This window comes from Aethalodelphis obliquidens, unplaced genomic scaffold (assembly GCF_003676395.1).
Source record: "Aethalodelphis obliquidens isolate GAN/ISIS:26980383/991018 unplaced genomic scaffold, ASM367639v1 scaffold51, whole genome shotgun sequence".
Classification (NCBI taxonomy): Eukaryota; Metazoa; Chordata; class Mammalia; order Artiodactyla; family Delphinidae; genus Aethalodelphis; species Aethalodelphis obliquidens.
Genome location: NW_020837995.1, coordinates 5,991,383 through 6,002,149, shown reverse-complemented (window position 1 = coordinate 6,002,149; position 10,767 = coordinate 5,991,383).

Sequence of the window (10,767 nt, the reverse complement as noted above, 5' to 3'; positions counted from 1 at the left end):
ATAGTTCACCAACACAAAACCCTTTGGAATTTATACACAGCAATAAGAATCAATAGAGGTTATCAATTGTTCTTAACTCCCTTTCTACTCTAGGGCCACTTGCTTTCCTAAAGGGCCCATGGGCCTGGGTGTAGGTGTACAACTTCTCTGAAAAGTAATCTCTCTGCTCTCTAGCCTGGCCTCTGTAAGAATCTCCAGATATTAAGATCTTAGTATTAAACAGGGCTCAGAAAAACCAAGCAGAAGTAAATTTGGCTTGCTCTGCCCCTTTGGTTTCCTCTTTAAATCCATTACTTCCATAAACTCCACCTCTTTTCTGATGTGTATGGTCTTCCTGATTCTGCTCTAGGCAATTAGTTTCTGAAGAGCCTAATCTTTCCCCAGTGGAACTGTCCAGTAGAATCTCAGAACCTTCTGAGGTGTCATGACCCTGCTATTGACATGGGGGGCAGCATGTCACAGTAGGTTGGGTGGCAACGGTTTCTCATCATCTGTGGAGACTTCAGACCCTACATGGTTGTGTGTGTTTCATGGTCACGTCTTCCCTTTGGCAGCAGTAGTTTAATGGATCTGATTTCTGGGCAGTATGAAGGGGTAGCCCCTGTCTTTTATTTCTCTGGCAGATTGTGCTCCCTTGCTTCAAAGTGTGACTAATATGGAAAGTCTGATTCCTAATCCTATCGTGTAGCCAACTAACTACTCATTCATTGGACAAACACTGAAACATTGAAGGAGCTCCTATGTATGCCAGGCATTGTTCTAAGCATTAGGGAGACAGAGTAAACAAAACAGCCAAGACACCTGCCCTCATGGGGTTTACATTCTAGGGTGTGTGTGTGTGTGTTGGGGGGAGGGGTAGCACAAGCAGCATGGGCCAGCATACAGCCTGAAAGGCCAGCAGACCCAGGAGCAGCAAGAGAAGCCATGAAGACCCAAAGCTCCTCCTTCAACCCTCCTTAAGGATATGTAGTTTTTCCCTGCACCTGCCAATATCCTGGGAAAGAGGAGAGCTCTGGAGAGGGAGAATCTCCCTAAGACTGAGAAATTACCTGAAAGAGATTTTTAACTGGGAAAAGTCTATGGTGTCTTGAATTGGCCCCACTGAGTCTTTTCTGCCAACTTAAGGAATCAGAGCTAGAGGGGAAGATAAGATCATTTGCAGAATATAAAGAATATGTTTCTGCATACCTGAGTATGTACATTTTGACCAGATTCTGCACCACTTGTTAACTTTATGTGTGTGAATCATGAAAACCTGGGAAGGTTTGGATCTCAACTTAATAAGGACCGCATTGAGTTGATTTGTGGGCCAGAGTGACTTCTTAACATACTGTAGTTTCCAACAAACTATTTGTAAAATTAATGGCCTCTGATGACCCCCATTACCATCTCCCTTCTTCCTGAAAGAAGGCATTTCATTGCTTTATGAAGCTGTACACAGAAGAGTAATTAAGTAACCATGCAGGCCAATGGCCTCTCCCAGGAATTAATGGTAGGGAGAGTTCATTAACCCCAGCTGGTTATAGATTCTCCAGGAAATGCCCTGGACCAAGGTTATTGTAGCTATTAATGGATTGGATAGGGACTTTCACTGGGATAAAAATAAAGCTCTATCTCCTTCCTGGGGAGCTTTTCTCCTTGAGGGGCTACCAAAGGCAAGCCTGTAGGAGCAGCAGAATCCCAAGCTTGGGGCCTGTGTGGGATGAGGACGACAAATTGCTATAGTGAGAACTGCTAAATCAAGGTAAAAACAGGGCATAGGGGGCAAATTAAGGTCCTCGATATAAGCCTTCCTGCTCTTTAGGGGGTTTGATTGACATCCGGTGCAGCTTTAGGGCAGCTGTTTTCACCTTGTTAACTTTTCCGTGCTATGCCCTGCCCCACACAAAAGTTACTGAGAGACATGACAGATTTTGCTGTACTGCTGTCAGGAACGCAGTGGCCTTTGTGTGGAAGTCTCTTGTGAAAATACGTGCTCTTTTCCAGGCTGGGCACTCAGGCTCTGTGTGCTGTGCTTCACCTTTCTGCTGTAAGGGGCCTGGCCAGGTGTGTGAGCCCTGAATGGAGCTGCCTGGGCCCTGGCCCTTCTGGCTGCCTCAAGGGATGGAGAGCTATAACTTCTGCTCACCTCATTTGTCCTCACTTTTACTTTGGCAAATTCTTCTTTGGATTTTTTTTTTTTTCAGTACGCGGGCTTCTCACTGTTGTGGTCTCTCCCGTTGCGGAGCACAGGCTACGGACGCGCAGGCTCAGCAGCCATGGCTCACGGGCCCAGCCGCTCCGCGGCATGTGGGATCTTCCCGGACCGGGGCACGAACCCGCGTCCCCTGCATCGGCAGGCGGATTCTCAACCAGTGCGCCACCAGGGAAGCCCTGGATATTTTTATAAATGAGCTTGATCTTGAGGCTTATAGCCAGGCAAGGCTCTATAATCTCATTTTAGATCATTATTTTGCGAATACAGAATCAAGTGTGCCATTTTCCTTAAGTCCTTACTTATTTTTAGTGGTTATTTCCGCTAAAGGGGCTAATATTCAAAATATACAAAGAACATACGCAACTCAATACTAAAACCCCCCAAACAATCCAATTAAAAAAAAAATGGGCAGGGGACTTCCCTGGTGGCGCAGTGGTTGAGAGTCCGCCTGCCAATGCAGGAGACACGGGTTCGTGCCCCGGTCTGGGAGGATACCACATGCCGCGGAGCGGCTGGGCCCATGAGCCACGGCCGCTGGGCTTGCGCGTCCGAAGCCTGTGCTCCGCAGTGGGAGAGGCCACAGCAGTGAAAGGCCCGTGTACTGCCAAAAAAAAAAAAAAAGTGGGCAGAAGATCTGAATAAACATTTTTCCAAAGAAGGCATACAGATGGTCAGCAGGCACATGAAAAGATTCTCAACGTCACTAATCATCAGGGAAATGCAAATCAAAACCACAGTGAGATACCACCTCACACCTGTCAGAATGGCTCTTAACAAAAATACAAGAAATAACAAGTGTCGGTGAGGGTGTGGAGAAAAGGGAATCCTAGTGCACTGTTGGTGGGAATGTAAATCGGTGGCAGCCACTATGGAAAATGGTGTGGAAGTTCTTCAGAAACTTAAAAATAGAACTATCATATGATCTAGCAATTCCACTTCTGGGTATTTATCTGAAGAAAACATAGTCACGAGTTTAAAAAGATATATATTTTACATCTCTGTGTTCTGTACAATCTTTAGGCTCATAAAATCTTTTTGAATTCCCTTTCAAGAATAACTTTCTCAAAAGCAGAAACTTGAACTAAACCAAAATGTGAAGGAAAAAAGAAAAAAAGGGAGAATGTATCAGTAAAATTAAATATTTAAAAATTTATTGCATCATTGCTATTATAACAGCGATAAAGAACTAAAAAATGAAAGTTCATCAAGGATTCACCTCAGCAAAAAACTCTGTTTTTCCAAGTTTTCTTCTATTTTTTGTCTATTAATAAACCATCTTTTATAGTAATCGTAGAATAGCTATGTTGCTGTGTTTTGCCTTTTCACTTAATGTTTTTTATAAACATTTTTTCAGGTTGTTACATGCTCTCTATAATTATCATTTTGGTCGCCGCATAAATTCTGCTGAGTTGATAATATGCAAAATTTGCTTCACCATATCCTTCTCACCAAACTATTTCTCTGTTTACTTATCTGCCCCCTCTTGAGGGCCAGGAGAATGCCTGTGTTTTCTAGGGCTGCCATAACGAAGCACTAAACAAGACTGGGTGGCTTAAACAAGAGAAATTTATTTTCTCACAGTTCTGGAGGTTGTGTCCTGATCAAGGTGTTAGCAGAGTTGGTTCCTCCTGAGGCCTCTCTCCTTGGCTCGCAGATGGCTGTGTTCTCTCTGTGTCCTCACATGGTCATTCCTCTGTGTGGCTGTGCCCTCATCGCTTCTTCTTATAAGGACACCATTCATATAGGATTAGGGCCCACCCTAATGACCTAACTTTAAATTAATTACCTCTTTAAAGACCCTATGTCTAAACAAAGTCACACTCTCAGGTACTAGGAATTAGGATTTCTACCTATGAGTTTCGGGGGAACACAACTCAGCCAATATGAGATACTCAACAATTGTTTTACTGTGACCAAATTTATGAACATTCAGATTGTTTCCCCACCTTCCTCCCAGATGAAAGCAATTCAAAGAACATATTTGTGTAGTTATTATATTTTTCAAGTATAACCAAAATATAATGTTAAAAATATACACTTATATTTTTACCATTTTTGAATGTCTGTTCATTAGCATGTGAGTCAACTGCTTTATATTTTACAGATAGGAAAACAAGGACAAGAGAGATTAAATGTCTTGCTGGGATTAAAAAGATTAAAAAGAACTCCCATACCTGTGACTGCATCCCTCAACATTTTCTAGTTCATTCTGCAGTAAGCCTGGGAAAGTGCAATAGGAAGAGGGAATTTCCTCAGCTATAATATGGAACTGGTATTGTGGAGTACTGATTCAGTGTAACCCATATTTTAGTGACATAATTTTTGTTTTCAGTGAGGTTATTTCTTCTGAGGTAACAAATGCTTAGTCTCCAATCACCCTTTATTTTATTTTAAATTTGCTTCTCTAGCTTTAATTAAAAATTTACAATCACAGAGTGATCATTAAATGGAGGATTCCTCAAAAGGATAACTGGTGCCTGTGCATGCACACTTTCATAAAAAATGTACACTGAAATTTGGTGTAGTTTTATACTCCCTTCTCAATTTTTCTAACTTTGTGTTCTTTCTGTCCTATACTGGAAACACAGTTCTTCAGGTTATACCTGAAAAATATTACAATAACACAAATTTGTTACTGTAGAGTTCTGGAGGTCAGAAGTCTTCCATGGCTGTCACTGGATAAAATCAAGGTGTTGGCAGACCTGCATTCCTTTTGGAAGCTCTAGGAACAAATCTATTTCCTTGCCTTTTCCAGCTTCTAGAAGCCACCTGTATTCCTAGACTTGTGTCCCCTTCCTTCACCTTCACAGCTAGGAGTATAGAATCTTCACATCTCTCTCAGACTCTGACCTTTGCTTCTGTCATCATGGTGCCTTCTCTCACTCTCATCCTCCTTCCCTTCTCTTATAAGGACCCTAATGATTACCTCCGGTCCATCTAAATAACCCAGGATAATCTCCCTATTTCAAGATCCTTAATCATCTGCAAAGACCCCTTGCCATGTAAAGTAACATATTCACTGGGGATTACAACATGGACATATTTAGGGGTCATGAGTCTACATCACTTATCTTAAGGAAAGGGAGAAGCAGCTCTCCCACCCTTCCCTTAGGAACTCGCATCTCACTAGGCTAGGGAGGGGTAGCACTCCCACCCTCCCCCACTGTGGGTACAGACTCACAGCACAGCCCTCTGAAGAAATCTCTCCAATCTTATTTCAACTTTAATTCTAAAAGTAGACAAGGAGTTTAAGAATCATCTGAGAAGTTCTCCAAATAAACTATTTACACTCAAGTCTTTATCTCGAAGTCTGTTTTAAATTCATTTTTTGTCTTATGCTTTCCTGATTTCCCTGTTAAAATATTCCAGTAGCAATTAGTATGTCAACTTTGGTGCCTGCATAAGGTGTTATAATAGCAGTCAAGTAGGGAAACAATAATATATTATTTCATTTTCTATCAGTTAAATGATTCACTTCCCTCTGATGAAGAGTTAATTTTGAAAATTCTAGGACATATTGTTTTCTTTTACTTCCCACTTTGTGTCCTGATACCTTGCAGTTTTCACATTTATATGACTTAGAGTAAAATCTTCAAGTGGCATTTCACAGAAAAGGTTTATTGAAAAAATTTCAAAATGTTATATTGGAATGGATAGCTGTGTGTGATCTGTTTGATTTTTCTGCTCCACTGCCTGACAGCTGCAAGATTCAGCTCTGAGTCAGGCTCCGGGACCACTCCCTCTGATCATGGGACTCTAACTCAGATAGAGCCCAGTTAGCCTGCCCTCCTGTTTTCTCTGACTATGCTCCCAGACTGGCACCTGAGCTCATGCCCCATTGCTGTGACGAGTGTCCTATTTTGTTCCTCAGTTTCAGGGTCTGGAACTCTGTTACAAGCCTACCTGGGAACGCAGTTCTGGCTAATTCTGTAGGTGGAGTATGTTTTTATCAGAACCTCATGCGTAGGTCTCTGACCCTAATTTCTTCGTCAAAGCTGGAGCCCATCCAGGGCTTCCTCATCTCTTCAAGGTAGTGCCTGCCGAAGTCCCCGTGTTTCCTTGGTCTGTCTGTTTACAGGGACATGCCCCTCTTACCATTTGTTGGATTTCCTTGGTTTTAAACACCTGCCCTGTCCCCCTCCTTTGTTTATACCAACTCTCTACAACTCAAACGTTTCCTGGGGAGTCATCCTCCTCTTTGCTGCTGAATTGGAATCTTAAAAGCTGCATTTTCCAGAAGTCGTATTTCACTCATGTCTCAGCAGTCCCTCCTCATATGGAACATTCTGCCATGGATAGAATCCTTGTAGTAATAATTTTAATGTATAAATTAAAGTATTTCTTGTGGAAATTAAAAATGAGATTTTTAGAAATGGGATATATTTTGAACATTCTATGTATGGGGTGTAGTCTGGTGATATTTAAACACATAAAATCATTTTGGGGAACTATTTTCACAAATAACATAGTGTTGTCAAAAGCTGAGTTATGCTACTGTTCAGGAGAGAGGTTACTCCCCATTAAAGTTGATCTTTTTCTTCCAATATTCATTGCTTTTTGTTTGGGTCCTTGTAATATTCAGTAGGCCTCTTTCCTGAGAAAATATGAATAAACAAACAAAGATAAAGTTGAATGTTTTCTTAAGCCAATTTTAGTTTTGAACAAAACATCTCTGAGAGGTCAAACTCAAGATAATTTCAGAATTCTAAACAGGTTTTATAACCTCTCTTGGCAAGAGATGTGTATTTGCAGAATCCATAAAGCTTTTAAGGTATAGTTGATATTGAAACAATAATGACCCAGGAACAGGATATTTCCCAGAGATTAATGACCAGCTGGGAGGGGTTGATGGCCTGAGGTGTAGTTGAGGGCCATTAACCTCAGACAGTCATTAAAGCCCAGGAAACGTCCTATGTCTAGGTCGTTATTGTTATTATAAATTGAAAATGGAAAAAAGAAACAGGCATACAGATGATCTGAAGGGCGACTCCATTTCCAATGGTTTGAACAGGGAGTGTTCTGGGAGAATTTATTCCCCCATCCATTAGCCAGCCAATCTCTCTGAATCCTCTGTCACATTGCCCTTCAACTGATGGGCCTTTGTGCTGGAAACCCCTGAATTCCCCAGGTACTGAGTAGAGAGAACAGTTCCTCATTGTAGCCACCTTTGCTCAGAGTGACTGGATTAAGCAAATAGTCATGGTGAATGACTTTGCCACTGCTCTTAATTGCATCCCACATTGCCATCTACTTGCTTCCCCTGGGATCAGCTGTTTTCTTCTCTATTTAGCTGCAGTAATTTCCCACAGCTGAATTTTAAGCCCTTGAATATTTTGTTTGTGCTTATTTCGCAGGTCATTGGGGGTGAAAGTGCACGTTATTTGCTTTGCAGTTGTGTTGTCTCTAGTCAAGCTAGATAAGGCATGCCAGTCCAATTCCTTCTTCAATTTCTAAAAAGTACCATGACTCAGAGATATTTTGAATTCCTAACTAATAAGTAATGCTGAGTTTTGAATGTTATAAGTTTCAACTTTGAATTAGTCCTATAGCAGCAGATTCACTTGCCTCTTTTTTTTCCCCAAGCAAAACATTCAAAATGGAGAAGTAATCACTTTAGGTTTCCAATATCACTTCAGGGCTTCATAACAAGTAGTTGAATATGAAGTATTCAGCTGGTTTAATCTGAAACAGAACTTGCCAATTTGTTTTGTTCATTGGCTCTAGGAAATTTCATGTAAGACAAAAAGAAGCAGAACAAGATGAGCATCATGAGGATACAATTTCCTTTACTCAGTGGTCACAAGGAGGTGTGAGCCATGTATTGGATCAGCCCAAATTCATCGCCAGTGACTGTAAAAAACAGAAAAAATCCCAAAACTTTTCCCTTGATAACACTGGTCAGAAATATCAGCTTTGTAGAATAGCATATCAATGTAGAGTACTAGGCTGCCAATACTGTTAAGAATTTTAAAAATTTGAAGTCTGTCCTCAAAAGGCTCCTCTTCTCCCTGTAGTGGTGCCTGACATTCCTATGTTACATATGACTTTGGCCTAAGATATTGAAAGGCCCATTTAAAACACAAATGCTAAGTTTTCAACCATTGATTCTCATCTTCATTTTAAGTTATTAAATCTTCCAGACCACAGTTAACCTGGGGATTCAGTGTAACCCAAATGATAAGATTAGTAAAGAATAAAGGGAACTATGATGAAAGTATTCTTTTTTTCAAATCTCTGTCAGTGTAATCTGTGAAATCCCTTTTCTTGGCAGGGTCTTCAGAGTAGTTCACATTCTCTTGTATCCCTAAAAGTCCCCGTATTCCATCATTTATTCTCATTTTAACAACTATTTATTAAACGTGTTTTTTTGTGTGTGTGCCAGTCTGTGCTCTGTTTCCTTCTAGCTCTCTTCTTTAGGCTGGCATTCCTGGTAAGGTGGGCAAACTTTCATTCAGGCCACAGGACTTGTCATTGCCTTATGGTGACACAACTCTTGAAATTCATGTCACCCTATAGGGCTTTAAGTGTTGCTCTGATGATGTGGGGAAGAACTCTCTTTTCACCAGCTACAACTTTTTTGTACAATAATCTGATTTTGAGTTTTATTTTCTTAGTGTGCATGTTGATTTTCTAATTATTTTTACTTGAATAATTCTTCTCACCCCTTTGACTTCCTGTATCTCCTCTTCTAGTGGAATTTTGTGTGAGTTATTATGGAAATGGGTTGGGAGGTATTACAAATGATGTTGCCCATGGTGACCTATAAAATTAACCACTGGCCCTCTATGAAATAGGCATCTCGAATCTCCTATTGAGATGAATTCCCTCTGTATTTCACACTGCCATGGAGTTCCAGGGCCCTTTTGCTGAATGTGTATGTAACTGTCTCTACTCCATGAGGTCATTTCTCATTAATAAAGGCCCTGTAATCATCTGTGTAGTCCACACATAAGCCCACTGGCATATCTGAACTCTTGCATTGCACAGGTAGAATAGGGACCCTTTGAGGACTCTCATATCAAGATTATTTTTCTGAGTCATTTTTATTGTGCTGCTGTAAGGGATACCAAAAGGCATAAGTATCCTGAGTACAGAACCACAGTATAATCCAGACAAGGGAGAAAAAGGGAGAGAAATCAAATAATGACAGTCTGCTGTCCTCATTCTAAAAGAAGATGAGAGCATGGGAAGATATAACTAAATATATTTGTTGAAGAGTTTCAGTGCATTTGGGTTTAAGCTTCCAATTACTGCTCTTTTTCATTGTACTATAGTACCATTAAGTACCATACTAACTCACTGTGGGCAATTAATAACAGGTACCTTAATAATATGTTTGCTAGATTGCAGAATGTTTCAGTCACTTTTAATTATTAGAATAGTCTTGTGTTGTTGTTTTAAGTTTTAAATTAAATTCGGAGCTCTTTTCCTCTCATTCTACAAAGAATTGACTTCACCCTCCTCCCTCCTCTAGCTTCTGTCATGTTCGTGCAGTGTAGAAGAAGAGGGACAGGGCAAACACCTCCTTCACTGCCCATGGTGAGGTTGAGTTCTTTGCTTGGCTAGCTGTCCTCATTGGTTTGGCTCAAGGTAATCATTAATGCCTTCTGTGTGGGTGGCACGTAGTTGCTGGTCCTCTCGTATGTGAGTTCTTTTGAGCGTCTCCAAAGTCCTTCCCTTCTTTTTTTTTTTTTTGCTGTACGCGGGCTTCTCACTGTTGTGGCCTCTCCCATTGCGGAGCACAGGCTCCGGACGCGTAGGCTCAGCGGCCATGGCTCACGGGCCCAGCTGCTCCACGGCCTGTGGGATCTTCCCGGACCGGGGTACGAACCCGTGTCCCCCGCATCAGCAGGTGGACTCTCAACCACTGCGCCACCAGGGAAGCCCTCCTTCCCTTCTTAATGCATGTTTCCTGGTGTGAGAAATCTGGCTTTACCTTTTCTACTCCCTTAGGCCCTCCAAAAGGTGATCACCTCCAAACTGAGATCTCTTTTCTTGGTGATCAGCCCTCTTGGTGGTCTGGAAAGACAGAGATTAGCAGATTTTCTCCTCATCTGTTGACCCTTAGGAAAATCATCCATCCATGACATGTCAAATAATGAGGCAAATAATTTCTTGGCTGCCTCTCCTCCCAGCCTCACTGTGCTCTCTAATTCTCTTTTCTTTGGCTCAGGTGACTCAGGTGTGCTAGCCAAACAGATTGCCAACTGGAAAATGAACTGCACATATTCCTTTCATGTAGTCACCCCCTATTTTTTTAATTCTTTTTTTAACATCTTCATTGGAGTATAATTGCTTTACAATGGTGTATTAGTTTCTGCTTTATAACAAATTGAATCAGTTATACATACACATATGTCCCCATATCTCTTCCCTCTTGCATCTCCCTCCCTCCCACCCTCCCTATCCCACCCCTCTAGGTGGTCACAAAGCACTGAGCTGATCTCCCTGTGCTATGCGGCTGCTTCCCACTAGCCATCTATTTTACATTTGGTAGTGTATATATGTCCATGCCACTCTCTCACTTTGTCCCAGCTTACCCTTCCCCCTCCCCGCATCCTCAAGTCCAT